Genomic DNA, 19799 nt, shown 5'->3' with positions numbered 1-19799 from the left:
AGGTTTGTCAAAGCCAGAAAACCTTCCTACTTAGGCTTCTGTAAATATTTCTTACTTAATCTAGGATTATTATTCTGCCACATGTATGAAGACATTTTGCAATCAATAATATCAAAAAACGATTTAGGAATAAAAATTAGTAATGCTTGGATTAAATATAAAAATATGGGTAATACTATCATCTTGATAGTATTAATTCGACCAACCAATGACAGAGATAATGGGGACCACCTGGTAACAAGTTGCTTGATTTGGTCAATTAAAGTTAAAAAAATTAACTTTAAATAAACCCTTATGTCTCTTGGTAATTTTAATACCCAAATAAGTAAAATGATCTGTGACAACTTTAAATGGTAAGTGTTTATAAATTGGAATTTGCATATTTAATGGAAATAATTCACTCTTATTAAAATTCAGTTTGTAGCCAGAAAAGCTACTAATCTGAGCAAGCAAGGATGAAATAGGGGTCTCGGGGTCAGATACGTATAGAAACAAATCATCAGCATATAATGATAAATTATAACTCCCTTACCCACAGGTAATACCAAAAATATTAGGTGATTCACAAATGGCAAAGGCTAAAGTTTCCAAAGCAATGTCAAATAATAGAGGACTTAAAGGGCAGCCTTGCCTCGTACCACAGGACAACCGAAAAAATGGAGATCTTCGATTATTGGTAAAAAGTGAAACCAAAGATTTATAATACATTAATTTAATCCATGATATAAACTTCAAGCTAAAATTAAAATTCTGCAACGTATTAAATAAAAACAACCGTTCAACTCTATCAAACGCTTTTTCAGCATCTCAGGTAATGACATTCTGGTATTTTAGATGAAGAAGTATAAATTATATTCATTTATTTTCTAATGTTAAAAGATGAATAGCAGGTTTTAATAAATCCGGACTGATCTTCAGAGATAATTTGAGGTAATACATTTTGTCATGTAGTGGCCTAACTTTTGGTAAAAATCTTAGAATCCGTATTCAGCAAGGATATTGGCCGACAGGATGCACATTCAGTGGGGTTTTTATCTTTTTAAAAAATTGGAGTAATGGAGGAATCATAAAAAGTTTGTGGTTATTTACCTACAGCTAACGCATCATTAAAAATATTACAAAGACAAGGAACGAGTATAGAAGAAAAGGATGAAAAAGATTCAGCAGTATAACCATCCGGACCAGGGGCTTTACCTGAATTCATTGAAAAAGGGAGTGGGTTCCCCTTTCCAGACCCTGCCTGTGGACATGTGCCACTCCTCAGGGTTATATATGGAACCTCTTGGGCAGGGACAGGGAGTCAGTTCCCCTTTCCAGACCCTGCCCGTGGACTTGTGCCACTCCTCAGGGTTATATATGGAACCTCTCGGGCAGGAACAGGGAGTAGGTTCCTTTCTGGAGCCTGCCCGGGGACTTGCGCCACTCCTCAGGGTTATATATGGAACCTTTCGGACAGGGACAGGGAGTGGGTTCCCCTTTCCAGACCCTGCCCGGGGACTTGCGCCACTCCTCAGGGTTATATATGGAACCTTTCGGACAGGGACACGGAGTGGGTTCCCCTTTCCAGACCCTGACCGGGAACTGACCTGCACTCCTCAGGGTTATATATGGAACCTTTCGGACAGGAACAGGGAGTGCGTTCCCCTTTCCAGACCCTGCCCGCGGACTTGCCTGCACTCCTCAGGGTTATATCTGGAACCTCTCGGGCAGGAACTGGGAGTGGGTTCCCCTTTCCAGACCCTGACCGCGGACTTGCCTGCACTCCTGAAGGTTATTTATGGAACCTTTCGGACAGGGACAGGGAGTGGGTTCCCCTCTCCAGACCCTGCCCGGGGACTTGTGCCACTCCTCAGGGTTATATTTGGAACCTCTCGGACAGGGACAGGGAGTGGGTTCCCCTTTCCAGACCCTGCCCGGGGACTTGTGCCACTACTCAAGGTTTATTTGGAACCTCTCGGACAGGGACAGGGAGTGGGTTCCCCTTTCCAGACCCTGCCCGGGGACTTGTGCCACTCCTCAGGGTTATATATGGAACCTCTTGGGCAGGGACAGGGAGTGGGTTCCCCTTTCCAGACCCTGCCCGGGGACTTGTGCCACTCCTCAGTGTTATATATGGAACCTCTCGGACAGGGACAGGGAGTGGGTTCCCCTCTCCAGACCCTGCCCGGGGACTTGTGCCACTCCTCAGTGTTATATATGGAACCTCTCGGACGGGGACAGGGAGTGGGTTCTCCTTTCCAGACCCTGACCGGGGACTTGCCTGCACACCTCAGGGTTATATATGGAACCTTTCGGACAGGGACTCGGAGTGGGTTCCCATTTCCAGACACTGCCCGGGGACTTGCCTGCACACCTCAGGGTTATATATGGAACCTCTCGGACAGGGACAGGGAGTGGGTTCTCCTTTCCAGACCCTGACCGGGGACTTGCCTGCACACCTCAGGGTTATATATGGAACCTCTCGGACAGGGACAGGGAGTGCGTTCCCCTTTCCAGACCCTGCCCGCGGACTTGCCTGTACTCCTCAGTGTTATATCTGGAACCTCTCGGGCAGGAACTGGGAGTGGGTTCCCCTTTCCAGACCCTGACCGGGGACTTGCCTGCACTCCTCAAGGTTATTTATGGAACCTTTCGGACAGGGACAGGGAGTGGGTTCCCCTTTCCAGACCCTGCCTGGGGTCTTGTGCCACTCCTCAGGGTTATATATGGAACCTCTCGGACAGGGACAGGGAGTGGGTTCCCCTTTCCAGACCCTGCCTGGGGTCTTGTGTCACTCCTCAGGGTTATATATGGAAACTCTCGGACAGGAACTGGGAGTGGGTTCCCCTTTCCAGACCCTGCCCGGGGACTTGCCTGCACTCCTCAAGGTTATTTATGGAACCTTTCGGACAGGGACAGGGAGTGGGTTCCCCTTTCCAGACCCTGCCTGGGGTCTTGTGCCACTCCTCAGGGTTATATATGGAACCTCTCGGACAGGGACAGGGAGTGGGTTCCCCTTTCCAGACCCTGCCTGGGGTCTTGTGCCACTCCTCAGGGTTATATATGGAAACTCTCGGACAGGGACAGGGAGTGGGTTCCCCTCTCCAGACCCTGCCCGGGGACTTGTGCCACTCCTCAGGGTTATATATGGAACCTCTCGGACAGGGACAGGGAGTGGGTTCCCCTTTCCAGACCCTGCCCGGGGACTTGTGCCACTACTCAAGGTTTATTTGGAACCTCTCGGACAGGGACAGGGAGTGGGTTCCCCTTTCCAGACCCTGCCTGGGGTCTTGTGCCACTCCTCAGGGTTATATATGGAAACTCTCGGGCAGGGACAGGGAGTGGGTTCTCCTTTCCAGACCCTGCCCGGGGACTTGTGCCACTCCTCAGGGATATATATGGAAACTCTCGGACAGGGACAGGGAGTGGGTTCCCCTCTCCAGACCCTGCCCGGGGACTTGTGCCACTCCTCGGTTATATATGGAACCTCTCGGACAGGGACAGGGTGTGGGTTCCCCTTTCCAGACCCTGCCCGGGGACTTGTGCCACTACTCAAGGTTTATTTGGAACCTCTCGGACAGGGACAGGGAGTGGGTTCCCCTCTCCAGACCCTGCCCGGGGACTTGTGTTACTGCTCAGGGTTATATATGGAACCTCTCGGACAGGGACAGGGAGTGGGTTCCCCTTTCCACACCCTGCCCGGGGACTTGTGCCACGACTCAAGGTTTATTTGGAACCTCTCGGACAGGGACAGGGAGTGGGTTCCCCTTTCCAGACCCTGCCCGGGGACTTGTGCCACTCTTCAGGGTTATACATGGAAACTCTCGAGCAGGGACACGGAGTGGGTTCCCCTTTCCAGACCCTGCCCGGGACTTGTGCCACTCCTCAGAGTTATATATGGAACCTCTCGGACAGGGACAGGCAGTGGGTTCCCCTTTCCAGACCCTGCCCGGAGACTTGTGCCACTCCTCAGGGTTATATCTGGAACCTCTCGGACAGGAACAGGGAGTGGGTTCCACTTTCCAGACCCTGCCCGGGGACTTGTGCCACTCCTCAGGGTTATATATGGAACCTCTCGGACAGGGACAGGGAGTGGGTTCCCCTTTCCAAACCCTGCCCGGGGACTTGTGCCATTCCTCAGGGTTATATATGGAACCTCTTGGGCAGGGACAGGGAGTGGGTTCCCCTTTCCAGACTCTGCCCGGGGACTTGTGCCACTCCTCAGTGTTATATATGGAACCTCTCGGACGGGGACAGGGAGTGGGTTCTCCTTTCCAGACCCTGACCGGGGACTTGCCTGCACACCTCAGGGTTATATCTGGAACCTTTCGGACAGGGACACGGAGTGGGTTCCCCTTTCCAGTCCCTGACCGGGAACTGGCCTGCACTCCTCAGGGTTATATATGGAACCTTTTGGACAGGGACAGGGAGTGGGTTCCACTTTCCAGACCCTGCCCGGGGACTTGTGCCACTCCTCAGTGTTATATATGGAACCTCTCGGACGGGGACAGGGAGTGGGTTCTCCTTTCCAGACCCTGCTCGGGGACTTGTGCCACTCCTCAGGGTTATATATGGAACCTCTCGGACAGGGACATGGAGTGCGTTCCCCTTTCCCTGGCAGACGCCCGAAGGTTACCGGGATCCACCAGAGGGGCTGATGTAATACAAGCCCTGGCACGGTTGGTCGCTGAGGTAAGGGAACCCATTTGAATGACTGCCCGACTGCACGCGGATTTTGGTGAATTTACCTGATAACTACAGGAAAAAGGAGAATCCCTTGGGCGCTTTCTAGCTCGTTTTAAGGATACGTGAGAGTCCAATGCCGGCAAACCCCTGGACAGATCAGTGTGTCCAGCTGGCAGTGCAGACTTTCCTAAACTGTCTCAGACCCAAGCCTGCCCACTCCTTTAAGTTAACTAATCTCAATTGGTTGTGTCAGACCTGGCCCCGGGTGACATAAATTCTGATGAATATGGAGCGCAATTGACTCTTTAAAGGGACTGGGGAAAAGCGAGAGTGTGCACAGAGAACCGGTAGTGAGGAGATGGAGTTCGGGTCCCGACGAAGAACCCAGAACGGGTGGCAGGATCGTGCGGACGGTGCAGATGAAGAGGACACTTGGCTAAGGACAGAAACGGAGTTTATAGAAAGAGGGGACATTAGGCCAGAGATTGTCGCACTGCAATCACAGACAAGAATAATAAGGGGCAGTAAGTGATCCTGGATGACAGTGACACTCGACAAGAGTGCCACATTTACTCTCCACAATTCCTTCGGTCCCGGATAGTGCAGGCCAGAGGGGACGGATCAGAGTAATACTCGACAGAGTACCACATTTACTCTCCACAATCCCTTTGGTCCCGGAAAGTGCAGGCCAGAGGGGACGGATCAGAGTAATACTCGACAGAGTAAAATATTTATTGTGCAGAATCCCTTTGGACCCGGATAGGACAAGCCAGAGGGGACGGATCACAGTGATACTCGACAGAGTACCACATTTACTCTCCACAATCCCTTTGGGCCAGTTTCCGGCAGGCCAGAGGGGACGGTGATACAGGCGGCTGTGATCAGGCTCACCACACGGGCAGGCTCTTTTCTAACTGCTGTGATCAGGTAGAAGGTACAAGAGCCTCAGGACTCGCCCCACCAGGGTCAGGAACAGTTACTACCCCTCAACCATCAGGCTGTGGTACACACAGGATAACTGCACTCACCTGCTGTCCATAGAGTTGCTCCCACAACAAATGATCGTACTGGGACTGTCTGAAACTGAGTGAAACAAGAGGTGGTTTAACTGAGACAGATTGAATTCCTGTCTCAGAATTAGAGAAATATAATCTCACAGGATATTTAAAGTGGAAATGCTGGAATGATGTTTCCCAGAAGGTGTGGATCTAGCACTCACAAACTCAGAATCCGAGGACAACTCAGCAGGACTGAGGTGAGGAGAAATTTCCTCACCCAGAGTGCAGTTAATCATTGCAATTATCTTCACAAGGTTTCTAAATTGAATAGACATATCCTGGGGCTCAGCGGTGATGGAAAGTTGCAGGAAAGTGGTGCTGAGGTCAAACGTCAAGCATGTTCTGAGTTGAAGGGCAGTGGTAGCGCAAGGGGCCGAATGGCCACGCCTTCTCGATTTATTGTTTTCTGAAACACTCGGTTACCTTTGTGCCTCACTGTTTCTTGTCCTGTCAGATTGGACACGGAGAGCTGAGAGCACCGGACATCTATCGGCAGCCGCTGCGGTTATTTCATGTTCTCCTTGTTTATTTGCATTGGCGAAGTTTGTTGTCTTCTGCACTTTGGCTGATCTTTCAGTGATCCAAATATAGTTACCGTTCTGTAGCTTTGCTCTGCATGTTTGCAGGAGCTGCATGTGGCGACTTATATGTACTCTGTTAGTTTTTGGAATAGACGCTTGGGGAATCTGAGGTGGAGGATTTGGGGCTTATTTAAAATATACATAGATATTATCCAAATAGTGATTATTTGACAAGGGTTAATTCTGATATTGAAACTAACTGCTCTTTTTGTGGTTTATATCCAGAGGATTTATTTCATCTGTTTTGGGATTGTGAATATGTTGAAACATTTTAGGTTGATGTTTGTCAATTTATAGATCAATTTATTAATGTGGATTTTACTTTTTGTTTTGAAAATGTCTTATTGGGTTTACTAGTAATACCAAATCTCACAGGGATCACTTCTCTATCATAAATCTTTTGTTAATTTACAGCAAATTTTATATCCATAAATGCAATCACAGCAATAAGAAACCTTCATTTAGATTTTTACCTCAGACTTCTGAACACTTCCCGTAACTGGAAAGCTGTAAAGACTGGACAAATCTGTCAACATTTTGTGTTATCTCTGTAAATGTTCCTGCTTTGTGACTCCTCTCAGATACAGTTCCCTCCGTCCAGCAGTATTTAGAGCGGATTTCCTTGTTTATTTGCATATTTAAAGTTAATGGTTATATATTCGTTGCTGCTTTTGTGTGATTTCCTGGCTTTGTTAGCATATGTTTAGTGTTTCTGTTTTTGTTTGTGTTCAATAAAAATTTAAAATATTAAAAAATAAAAATAAAATTTACTTTGAACTTTGAGCCTCGGGGAACTTGCTATGAGACTGGGAACAAACGGTGACTGACATCTCCAGCTCCCGGCAGCAGTCCGCCCTCGGACACACTCCCAGCCAATCAGCGAACACCGCTGGTAGAATCTTGCTTCCATTGGCTGAGGAGTATCAGTGGGCGGGACACTGGGCGGACCGAAGTTTGGAACCGGGAACGAGTGGACCCGGTGAGAACCCGAGATTGGGAGGAGCTCCCGGGGTAAAGGCTGCAACAGCGGCCGGAGTTTTGAACCCTTCCGATGGCGGAGGTGAAGATTCGGGCGGAGATTCCGTGAGATGTTTCAGCCACACAGGGGGTGCCCGGTCTTTCCCCGCCGTGGATCGGGGCCTGTTGTCGAGCGCTCCCCTGTGCAAAAGGACAGGCTGAAGGTCAAGGGAGAACCAGGCGCAAAGGTAAACTCGGACTTTAGAAACAAATAAAACAGGAGCAGGCTAGGCCACTCGGCCCGTTCCGCCTATTCCACCCTTTCCTCAGAGTAGTCTTTTCTTTCTAAATCTTTTTATTGATTTTAAACAAACATAAATGAAACATGAATACAAAGAGCTTGAGAGTACATAATTAATAGGTTAAGGTATAAATACCATATTAATATTAATCTCCCAAACTCATAGTGGTTACAAAAAATGGAGAAAATAAGAAACCCTCCCCCTCCCAAAAAAATGGAAAAAAATCCTAACCGATATGGGCCATTGCATTACATCAATTATACACAGTAGCGTCAATAACTCCGCACCTCCATCCAAATAATTAAGGACAATAAAAGTAAGGTTTAGGAAAAGTCAGTTTAGTTTTTATGGAAATGTTGAATAAACGGTCTCCAAGTTTCTTCATATTTAACTGAAGGGTCAAAGACAACACTTGTATTTTTTATTAAACTTGAACAAGAAATAGTTTGAGAAAACCACTGAAGTATAGTTGGAGGATTAATTTCTGTCCAGTTCAATAGGATAGATCTTTTAGTCATTAATGTAACAAATGCAATCATCTGCAGGGCTGAGGGGGGATAAACGACCATTATCCACCATTGTTAAGCCAAAAATTGCAGTCATAGGATTCAATTTGATATTCAGAACTGATGAAATAATACCAAAAATATCTTTCCAGTAATTTTGCAAATAGGGGAAAAACCAGAACATGTGGGTCAATGAAGCAACTTCAGAATGACATCTGTCACTGGTTGGATTAACATAAGAATAAAATTGAGTGAGTTTATCCTTGGACATGTGAGCCCTATGAACAACCTTAAATTGTATTAGGCATGTTTAGCATAAATAGAAGAAGAATTGATTAATTGTAAAATGTTCTCCCACTGCCCTGTGGGTATAAGACAGTAAAGTTATTTTACCCATTCCTTCTTAATTATTTCTGATACTCCTGGCTGTATTTTTATGATTGTATTATAAATGATGGCTACTAAACCCTTCTGGCAAGGATTCAGAGCCTGAATTTTTTCTGTAATGTCCATTGGACATAATTTCAGAAAAGACTAACATTCAAGAAATTTCTAACTTGCAAGTATCTAAAAAAAAAAGGGTTTTAGGCTGGATAGCTGTTCAAAGGACAGAAAACTGTTATCTAAAAGTAAATCAGAAAAACATGTTATACCTTTTGTTTTCCATAACACAAAGGCCATAAACACAATAACACAAAGTCCATAAAAGAGGGCTGGAAAAAAAGTTAGATATAAGAGGGCTTGATAAGATAAACTTATTCAAGCCGAAGAATTTACGAAATTCAAACCATATTCTTAATGTATGTTTAACTATAGGATTAGTTATTTGTTTATTCAGTTTAGATAAAGCAAAAGGAGGCAAAGGTCCTAAAATAGAAAACAATGAGAAGTCTTGTACAGATTTACACTCCAAATTTACCCATTGTGGGCAAATTTACCCATTACACCAATTCTCGTGTCCAAAATATTAACTATCGGATGTTAACTGCCCAGTAGTAAAATCTTAGGTTTGTCAAAGCCAAAAAACCTTCCTACTTAGGCTTCTGTAAATATTTCTTACTTAATCTAGGATTATTATTCTGCCACATGTATGAAGACATTTTGCAATCAATAATATCAAAAAACGATTTAGAAATAAAAATTAGTAATGCTTGGATTAAATATAAAAATTTGGGCAATACTATCACCTTGATAGTATTAATTCGACCAACCAATGACAGAGATAATGGGGACCACCTGGTAACAAGTTGCTTGATTTGGTCAATTAAAGTTAAAAAATTAACTTTAAATAAACCCTTATGTTTCTTGCTAATTTTAATACCCAAATAAGTAAAATGATCTGTGACAACTTTAAATGGTAAGTGTTTATAAATTGGAATTTGCATATTTAATGGAAATAATTCACTCTTATTAAAATTCAGTTTGTAGCCAGAAAAGCTACTAATCTGAGCAAGCAAGGATGAAATAGCAGGAATAGATCTCTCGGGGTCAGATACGTATAGAAACAAATCATCAGCATATAATGATAAATTATAACTCCCTTACCCACAGGTAATACCAAAAATATTAGGTGATTCACAAATGGCAACGGCTAAAGTTTCCAAAGCAATGTCTAATAATAGAGGACTTAAAGGGCAGCCTTGCCTCATGCCACAGGACAACCGAAAAAATGGAGATCTTCGATTATTGGTAAGAAGTGAAGCCAAAGATTTATAATACATTAATTTAATCCATGATATAAACTTCAAGCTAAAATTAAAATTCTGCAACGCATTAAATAAAAATAACCATTCAACTCTATCAAACGCTTTTTCAGCATCTCAGGCAATGACATTCTGGTATTTTAGATGAAGAAGTATAAATTATATTCATTTATTTTCTAATGTTAAAAGATGAATAGCAGGTTTTAATAAATCCGGACTGATCTTCAGAGATAATTTGAGGTAATACATTTTGTCATGTAGTGGCCAAAATTTTGGTAAAAATCTTAGAATCCGTATTCAGCAAGGATATTGGCCGACAGGATGCACATTCAATGGGGTTTTTAATTTTTTTAACAATTGGAGTAATGGAGGCATCACAGAACGATTGTGGTTATTTACCTACAGCTAACGCATCTTTAAAAATATTACAAAGCCAATGAGCGAGTATAGAAGAAAAGGATTTAAAAAATTCAGCAGTATAACCGTCTGGACCAGGGGCTTTACCTGAATTCATTGAAAAAGGGAGTGGGTTCCCCTTTCCAGACCCTGCCCGGGGACTTCTGCCACTCCTCAGGGTTATATATGGAACCTCTCGGGCAGGAACAGGGAGTGCGTTCCCCTTTCCAGACCCTGCCCGCGGACTTGCCTGCACTCCTCAGGGTTATATCTGGAACCTCTCGGGCAGGAACTGGGAGTGGGTTCCCCTTTCCAGACCCTGACCGGGGACTTGCCTGCACTCCTCAAGGTTATATATGGAACCTTTCGGACAGGGACAGGGAGTGGGTTCCCCTTTCCAGACCCTGCCTGGGGTCTTGTGCCACTCCTCAGGGTTATATATGGAAACTCTCGGGCAGGGACAGGGAGTGGGTTCTCCTTTCCAGACCCTGCCCGGGGACTTGTGCCACTCCTCAGGGATATATATGGAAACTCTCGGACAGGGACAGGGAGTGGGTTCCCCTCTCCAGACCCTGCCCGGGGACTTGTGCCACTCCTCATGGTTATATATGGAACCTCTCGGACAGGGACAGGGAGTGGGTTCCCCTTTCCAGACCCTGCCCGGGGACTTGTGCCACTCCTCAGGGATATATATGGAACCTCTCGGACAGGGACAGGGAGTGGGTTCCCCTTTCCAGACCTGACCGGGAACTTGCCTGCACTCCTCAGGGTTATATCTGGAACCTCTCGGGCAGGAACTGGGAGTGGGTTCCCCTTTCCAGACCCTGACCGGGGACTTGCCTGCACTCCTCAGGGTTATATATGGAAACTCTCGGGCAGGGACAGGGAGTGGGTTCCCCTTTCCAGACCATGCCCGGGGACTTGTGCCACTCCTCAGGGTTATCTATGGAACTTTTCGGTCAGGGACAGCGAGTGGGTTCCCCTTTCCCAGGCAGACGCCCGAAGGTGACCGGGAGCCACCAGAGGGGCTGATGTAGTACATGCCCTGGCACGGTGGGTCGCTGAGGTAAGGGAACCCATTTGACTGACAGCCCGACTGCATGCGGATTTTGGTGAATTTACCCGATAACTACAGAAAAAAGGAGAATCCCTTGGGCACTTTCTCGCTCGTTTTAAGGATACGTGAGATTCCAATGCCGGCAAACCCCTGGACAGATCAGTGTGTCCAGCTGGCAGTGCAGACTTTCCTAAACTGTCTCAGACCCAAGCCTGCCCACTCAATTAAGTAAACTAATCTCAATTCGCTGTGTCAGACCTGGCCCCAGAGTGACATATATTCTGATGAATAGGGAGCTCAATTGACTCTTTAAAGGGACTGGGGAAAAGCTAGAGTGAGCACAGATAACCGGTAGTGAGGAGATGGAGTTCGGGTCCCGACGAAGAACCCACAACGGGTGGCAGGATCGTGGGGACGGTGCAGATGAAGAGGACACTTGGCTAAGGACAGAAAAGGAGTTTGTCGAAAGAGGGGACATTGGGCCAGAGATTGTCGCACTGCAATCACAGACAAGAATAATAAGAGGCAGGAAGTGATCCTGGATGACGGTGATACTCGACAAGAGTGCCACATTTACTCTCCTCAATTCCTTTGGTCGGATAGTGCAGGCCAGAGGGGACGGATCACAGTGATACTCGACAGAGTACCACATTTACTCTCCACAATCCCTTTGGTCCCGGATAGGGCAGGCCAGAGGGGACGGATCACAGTGATACTCGACAGTGTACCACATTTACTATCCACAATTCCTTCGGTCCCGGATAGGTCAGGCCAGAGGGGACGGATCACAGTGATACTCGACAGTGTACCACATTTACTATCCACAATTCCTTCGGTCCCGGATAGGACAGGCCAGATGGGTCGGATCACAGTGATACTCGACAGAGTACCACATTTATTCTCCACAATCCCTTTGGTCCCGGATAGGGCAGGCCAGAGGGGACGGTGATACTGGCGGCTGTGATCAGGCTCACCACACAGGCAGGCTCTTTTCTCACTGCTGTGATCAGGTAGAAGGTACAAGAGCCTCAGGACTCGCCCCACCAGGGTCAGGAACAGTTACTACCCCTCAGCCATCAGGCTGTGGTACAACACAGGATAACTGCACTCACTTGCTGTCCATAGAGTTGCTCCCACAACAAATGATCGTACTGGGTCTGTCTCAAACTGAGCGAAATAAGAGGTGGTTTAACTGAGACAGATTGAATTCCTGTCTCAGAATTAGAGAAATATAATCTCACAAGATATTTACAGTGGAAGTGCTGGAATGATGTTTCCCAGAAGGTGTGGAACCAGCACTCGCAAACTCAGAATCCGATGACAACTCAGCAGGACTGAGGTGAGGAGAAATTTCCTCACCCAGAGTGCAGTGAATCATTGCAATTATCTTCACAAGGTTTCTAAATTGAATAGACATATCCTGGGGCTCAGCGGTGATGGAGAGTTGCAGGAAAGTGGTGCTGAGGTCAAAAGTCAAGCATGTTCTGAGTTGAAGGGCAGTGGTAGCGCAAGGGGCCGAATGGCCACACCTTCTCGATTTATTGTTTTCTGATACACTCGGTTACCTTTGTTCCTCACTGTTTCTTGTCCTGTCAGATTGAACAGGGAGAGCTGAGAGCACCGGACATCTATCGGCAGCCGCTGCGGTTATTTCATGTTCTCCTTGTTTATTTGCATTGGCGGTTTGTTGTCTTTTGCACTTTGGCTGATCTTTCAGTGATCCAAATATAGTTACCGTTCTGTAGCTTTGCTCTGCATGTTTGTAGGAGTTGTATGTGGCGACTTATATGTACTCTGTTAGTTTTTGGAATAGTCACTTGGGGAATCTGAGGTGGAGGAGTACTTGGGGCTTATTTTAAATTATACATAGATATTATCCAACCAATGTTTATTTGACAAGGGTTAATTCTGATATTGAAACTAACTGTTATTTTTGTGGTTTATAACCAGAGGATTTATTTCATCTGTTTTGAGATTGTGAATATGTGGAAACATTTTAGGTTGATGTTTGTCAATTTATAGATCAATATATTAATGTGGATTTTACTTTTTGTTTTGAAAATGTCTTATTGGGTTTACTAGTAATACCAAATCTCACAGGGATCATTTCTCTATCATAAATCTTTTGTTAATTGACAGCAAATTTTATATCTATAAATGCAACCACAGCAATAAGAATCCTTCATTTAGATTTTTACCTCAGACTTCAAACTATACGTTTATACTCTGAAAACTTCCCGTAACCAGAAAGCTATAAAGACTGGACAAATCTGTCAAAGTTTTGTGTTATCTCTGTAAATGTTCTTGTTTTGTGACTCCTCTAAGATACAGTTCCTTCTGTCCAACAGTATTTAGAGTGGGTTTCCTCGTTTATTTGTATATTTAAAGTTAATCGTTATATATTTGTTGCTGCTTTTGTTAGCATATGTTTCGTGTTTCTGTTTTTGTTTGTGTTCAATAAAAATTTAAACTATTAAAAATAATAATAAAATTTACTTTGAACTTTGAGCCTCGGGGAACTTGCTTTGAGTCTGAGAACAAACTGTGACTGACATCTCCGGCTCCCGGCAGCAGTCCGCCCTCGGACACACACACAGCCAATCAGAGACCACCACTGGGAGACTCTTGCCTCCATTGGCTGAGGAGTGTCAGTGGGCGGGACTCTGGGCGGACCGAAGTTTGGAACCGGGAACGAGTGGACCCGGTGAGAGACCCGAGATCGGGAGCAGCTCCCCGGGTAAAGGCTGCAACAGCGGCCGGTGTTTTGAATCCTTCCGATGGCGGAGGTGAAGATTCGGGCGGAGATTCCGTGAGATGTTTCAGCCACACAGGGGGAGCCCGGTCTTTCCCCGCCGTGGATCGGGGTCTGTTGTCCGCAGTTTCCTCCCGGTCCTGTCTCCTGCTGCTGGGATACGGGAGCTGGCCCGCAGCGGCTGCCGATGGAGCTCCGGTGTGCGAGCGCTCCCCTGTGCAAAAGGACAGGCTGAAGGTCAAGGGAGAACCAGACGCAAAGGTAAACTCGAACTTTAGAAAATAAGAAACAGGAGCAGGCCAGGCCACTCGGCCCGTTGCGCGTATTCCACCCTTTCCTCAGAGTAGTCCTTTTAAAAATCTTTTTATTGATTTTAAACAAACATAAATGAAACATGAATACAAATAGCTTGAGAGTACATAATTAATAGGTTCACGGTATTAGCCTCCCAACTCATAGTGGTTACAAAAAATGGAGAACATAAGAAACTCTCTCCCGCCCCCCAAAAAATGAAAAAAATCCTAACCGACATGGGCCATTGCATTATATCAATTATACACAGTAGCGTCAATAACTCCGCACCACCATCCAAATAATTAAGGACAATAAAAGTAAGGTTTAGGAAAAGTCAGGTTAGCTTATATGAAAATGTTGAATAAATGGTCTCCAAGTTTCTTCATATTTAACTGAAGGGTCAAAGACAACACTTGTAATTTTTTCTAAACTCGAACAAGAAATAGTTTGAGAAAACCACTGAAATATAGCTGGAGGACTAATTTCTTTCCAATTCAGTAGGATAGATCTTCTAGACATTAATGTAACAAATGCAATCATCCGCCGGGCTGAGGGGGGATAAACGACTATTAACCACCATTGGTGAACCGAAAATTGCATTAATAGGATGCGTTTGTAATTTGATATTCAGAACTGCTGAAATAATACCGAAAATATCTTTCCAGTAATTTTGCAAATAGGGGCAAGACCAGAACATGTGGGTCAATGAAGTGACTTCAGAATGACATCTGTGACAGGCTGGATTAACATAAGAATAAAATTGAGTGAGTTTATCCTTGGACATGTGACCCTATGAACAACATTAAATTGTATTAGGCAAGTTTAGCACAAATAGAAGAAGAATTGACTAATTGTAAAATTTTCTCCCACTGCTCTGTGGGTATAAGACAGTAAAGTTCTTTTACCCATTCCTTAATTTTTTCTGATACTCCTAGCTGTATTTTCATGATCATATTATAAATGATGGCTACTAAACCCTTCTGGCAAGGATTCAGAGCCTGAATTTTTTCTGTAATGTCCATTGGACATAATTTCAGAAAAGACTGACATTCAAGAAATTTCTAACTTGCAAGTATCTAAAAAAAAGAGTTTTATGTTGGATAGCTGTTCAAAGGACATAAAACTGTTATATAAAAGTAGATCACAAAAACATGTTGTACCTTTTGTTTTCCATAACACAAAAGCTTGGTCCTTAAAGGAGGGCTGGAAAAAGAAGTTGGATATAATAGGGCTTGATTATTCAAGCCAAAGAATTTACGAAATTGAAACCATATTCTTAATGTATGTTTAACTGTAGGATTAGTTATTTGTTTATTCGGTTTAGATAAAGCAAAAGGAAGCGAAGATCCTAAAATAGAAAACAATGAGAAGTCTTGTACAGAGTTACACTCCAAATTTACACATTGTGGGCAAGGTACTATGACCGATTCTTGTGTCCAAAATATTAAATATTGAATATTAACTGGCCAACAGTAAAATCTCAGGTTTGGCAAAGCAAAACCACCTTCCTTCTTAGGCTTCTGTAAATATTTTTTACTTAATCTAGGATTTTTTTATTCTGCTACACATACGAGGATATTTTGGAGTCAATAATATCAAATAAAGAGTTAGGAATAAAAATTGGTAATGGTTGGAATAAATATAAAAATTTGGGTAATACTATCAACTTGATAGTATTAATTCAACCAAACAAGTTGCTTGATTTGTTCAATTAAAGGTAAAAAATTAACTTTAAATAAACCCTTATGTTTCTTGGTAATTTTAATACCCAAATAAGTAAAATGATCTGTGACAATTTTAAATGGTAAGTTTTTATAAATTGGAACTTTCATATTTAATGGAAATAATTCACTCTAATTAAAATTCAGTTTGTTGCCAGAAAAGCTACTAAACTGAGCAAGCAAGGATGAAATAGGAATAGATCTCTCAGGGTCAGATATGTATAGTAACAAATCATCAGCATATAATGATAACTTACAAGTCCCAATACCAAAAATATTAGGTGATTCACGAATGGCAACGGCTAAAGGTTCCAAAGCAATGTCAAATAATAGAGGACTTAAAGGGCAGCCTTGCCTCGTACCACAGGACAACTGAAAAAAAGATCTTTGATTATTGGTAAGAACCGAAGCCAAAGGTTTATAATACATTAATTTAATCCCTGATATAAATTTCAAGCTAAAATTAAAATTCTGCCACATATAAAATTAATATAGCCATTCAACTCTTTCGAACGCTTTTTCAGCATCTAAGGAAATGACTCTGCTATTTTAGATGAAGAAGTATAAATTATATTAATAAATTTTCTAATGTTAAAAGATGAATAACAGTTTTTAATAAATCCGGTCTGATCTTCAGAGATAATTTGAGGTAATACTTTTTCTAATCTAGTGGCAAGAATTTTGGTAAAAATCTTAGAATCCGTATTCAGCAAGGATATGGGCCGATAGGATGCACATTCAGTGGGGTCTATATCTTTTTTAAGAATTGGAGAAATGGAGGCATCATAAAAAGATTGTGGTTATTTACCTATGGTCAACGCATCTTTAAAAAGTTTACAAAGCCAAGGAGCGAGTATAGAAGAAAAGAATTTTAAAAAATCAGCAGTATGAGCATCCGGACCAGGGGCTTTACCTGAATTCATTGAAAAAGGGAGTGGTTCCCCTTTCCAGACCCTGGCCTGGGACTTGAGCCACTCCTCAGGGTTATATATGGAACCTTTCGGACAGGGACAGGGAGTGCGTTCCTCTTTCCAGACCCTGCCCGGGGACTTGTGCCACTCCTCATGGTTATATATGGAACCTTTCGGACAGGGACAGGGAGTGGGTTCCCATTTCCAGACCCTGCCCGGGGACTTGTGCCACTCCTCAGGGTTATATATGGAACCTCTCGTACAGGGACAGGGAGTGGGTTCCCCTTTCCAGACCCTGCCCGGGGACTTGTGCCACTCCTCAGGGTTATATATGGAACCTCTCGGACTGGGACAGGGAGTGGGTTCCCCTTTCCAGACCCTGCCCGGGGACTTGTGCCACTCCTCATGGTTATATATGGAACCTTTCGGACAGGGACAGGGAGTGGGTTCCCATTTCCCAGGCAGACGCCCGAAGGTGACCGGGATCCACCAGAGGGGCTGATGTAATAAAAGGCATGGCACGGTGGGTCACTGAGGTAAGGGAACCCATTTGAATGACAGTCCGACTGCACGCGGATTTTGGTGAATTTACCCGATAACTACAGAAAAAAAGGAGAATCCCTTGCGTACTTTATAGCTCGTTACGTGAGAGTCCACTGCCGGCAAACCCCTGGACAGATCAGTATGTCCAGCTGGCAGTGCAGACTTTTCTAAACTGTCTCAGACCCAAGCCTGCCCACTCCTTTAAGTTAACTAATCTCAATTCGATGTGTCAGACCTGGCCCCAGAGTGACATAAATTCTGATGAATATGGAGCGCAATTGACTCTTTAAAGGGACTGGGGAAAAGCGAGTGTGTGCACAGAGAACCGGTAGTGAGGAGAGGGAGTTCGGGTCCCGACGAAGAAGCCAGAACGGGTGGCAGGATCGTGCGGACGGTGCAGATGAAGAGGACACTTAGCAAAGGACAGAAACGGGGTTTGTAGAAAGAAGGGACATTGAGCCAGAGATTGTCGCACTGCAATCACAGACAAGAATAATAAGGGGCAGGAAGAGAGCCAGGATCACAGTAATACTCGACAGAGTAAAAAAATTACTCTCCTCAATCCCATTGGTCCCGGATAGGACAGGCCAGAGGGGACGGATCACAGTGATACTCGATAGAGTACCACATTTACTCTCCACAATCCCTTTGGTCCCGGATAGGGCAGGCCAGAGGGGACGGATCACAGTGATACTCGACAGAGTACCACGTTTACTCTCCACAATCCCTTTGGTCCCGGATAGATCAGGCCAGAGGGGACGGATCACAGTGATACTCGACAGAGTAGCACATTTACTCTCCACAATCCCTTTGGTCCCGTATACGGCAGGCCAGAGAGGACGGTGATACAGGCGGCTGTGATCAGGCTCACCACACAGGCAGGCTCCTTTCTCACTGCTGTGATCAGGTAGAAGGTACAAGAGCCTCAGGACTCGCCCCACCAGGGTCAGGAACAGTTACTACCCCTCAGCCTTCGGTCTGTGGAACAACACAGGATAACTACACTCACTTGCTGTCCATAGAGATGGTCCCACAACAAATCATCGTACTGGGACTGTCTCAAATTGTGTGAAATCAGAGGTGGTTTGACTGAGACAGATCACATTCCTGTCTCAGAATTAGAGAAATACAATCTCACAGGATATTTACAGCGGAAGGGCTGGAATGATGTTTCCCATAAGGTGTGGAACCAGCGGTCACAGACTCAACATCCGAGGACAACTCAGCAGGACTGAGATGAGGAGAAATTTCCTCACCCAGAGTGCAGTGAATCATTGCAATTATCTCCACAAGGATTAGAAATAGAATGGACATATCCTGGGGCTCAGCGGTGATGGGAAGTTGCAGGAAAGTGGTGCTGAGGTCATAAGTCAAGCATGTTCTGAGTGAAGGGCAGAAGAGGTGCAAGGGGCCGAATGGCCACACCCTCTCTATTTCTTATTTTCTGAAACACAAGTTTACCTTTGTGCCTCACTATTTCTTGTCCTGACAGATTGAACAGGGAGAGCTGAGAGCACCGGACATCTATCGGCAGCCGCTGTGGTTATTTCATGTTCTCGTTGTTTATTTGCATTGGCGAAGTTTGTTGTCTTCTGCACTCTGGTTGATCTTTCAATGATCCAGATATAGTTACCATTCTGTAGCTTTTCTCTGTATGTTTGTAGGAGTTGTATGTGGCGACTTATATGTACTCTGATAATAAATTTTACTTTGAACTTTGAGCCTTTGGGAACTTGCTTTGTTTCTGATATCAAACCTTGACTGACAGCTCCAGCTGGGAGAACCAGGCGCAAAGGTAAACTCGGACTTTAGAAACAAATAAACAGACTTTCCGTCTTTTCCGCGTTTCACACAGAACATGCCTGATCTTTGACCTCAGTGCCACTTTCGCGCAACGTTCCCAGCATCGCAGAGCCCTAAAACTTGTCCTTCGATTTTAGAAACCTTGTGGAGAAAATTCCAAAGTTTCACTGCCCTCTGGATGAGGAAATTCCTCCTCATTTCAGTCGTGCTGAGGTGAACTCGGATTCTGTGACCCCCATTCCTCACCACAGCCAAAGGAAACATCATTTCTCCCTCAAGACTGTCAATACCCTGTGAGACTGTGTCTGTCTCAGTCAGACGGCCTTTTATTTCTCTAATTTTGAGACAGGCCCGGTCAGTATAATCTCTCCGAGGACACTACCTCACCTCCTAAATCAATCTGGGAAATCCCTTCATTCCCTTCATCCCACAGCCTGACTCCATGAGTGAGACCAGACCTGTGCACAGTGTTGCATGTACGCTCTCACCAGGGCCCCATATACCTTCAGAGGAGATCTTTATTCTTCTATTCAAACCTTCCTTCCCATTC

General features: G+C 44.8%; 1 protein-coding gene across 7 annotated transcripts in view; it reads left to right on the top strand.

Moving 5' to 3' along the window:
- The first annotated feature begins 7241 nt into the window (after positions 1-7241).
- LOC132385742 (zinc finger protein 234-like) overlaps positions 7242-19799 on the top strand; it is a 39847-nt gene continuing 27289 nt past the window's right edge. For 6 of the 7 annotated variants that reach the window (XR_009509263.1, XR_009509252.1, XR_009509258.1 and 3 more), the window contains exons 1-2: positions 7242-7509; positions 9621-9758. The gene's annotated coding sequence lies outside the window, so the exon portion shown is untranslated. The remainder of the gene's footprint in view (positions 7510-9620; positions 9759-19799) is intronic. The other variant, XR_009509260.1, reaches the window with a different exon arrangement.

This window comes from Hypanus sabinus (assembly GCF_030144855.1).
Source record: "Hypanus sabinus isolate sHypSab1 chromosome X2 unlocalized genomic scaffold, sHypSab1.hap1 SUPER_X2_unloc_14, whole genome shotgun sequence".
Taxonomy (NCBI): domain Eukaryota; kingdom Metazoa; phylum Chordata; class Chondrichthyes; order Myliobatiformes; family Dasyatidae; genus Hypanus; species Hypanus sabinus.
Note: the sequence above shows the minus strand (reverse complement) of the source record. Positions and strands in the feature narration are given on the sequence as shown.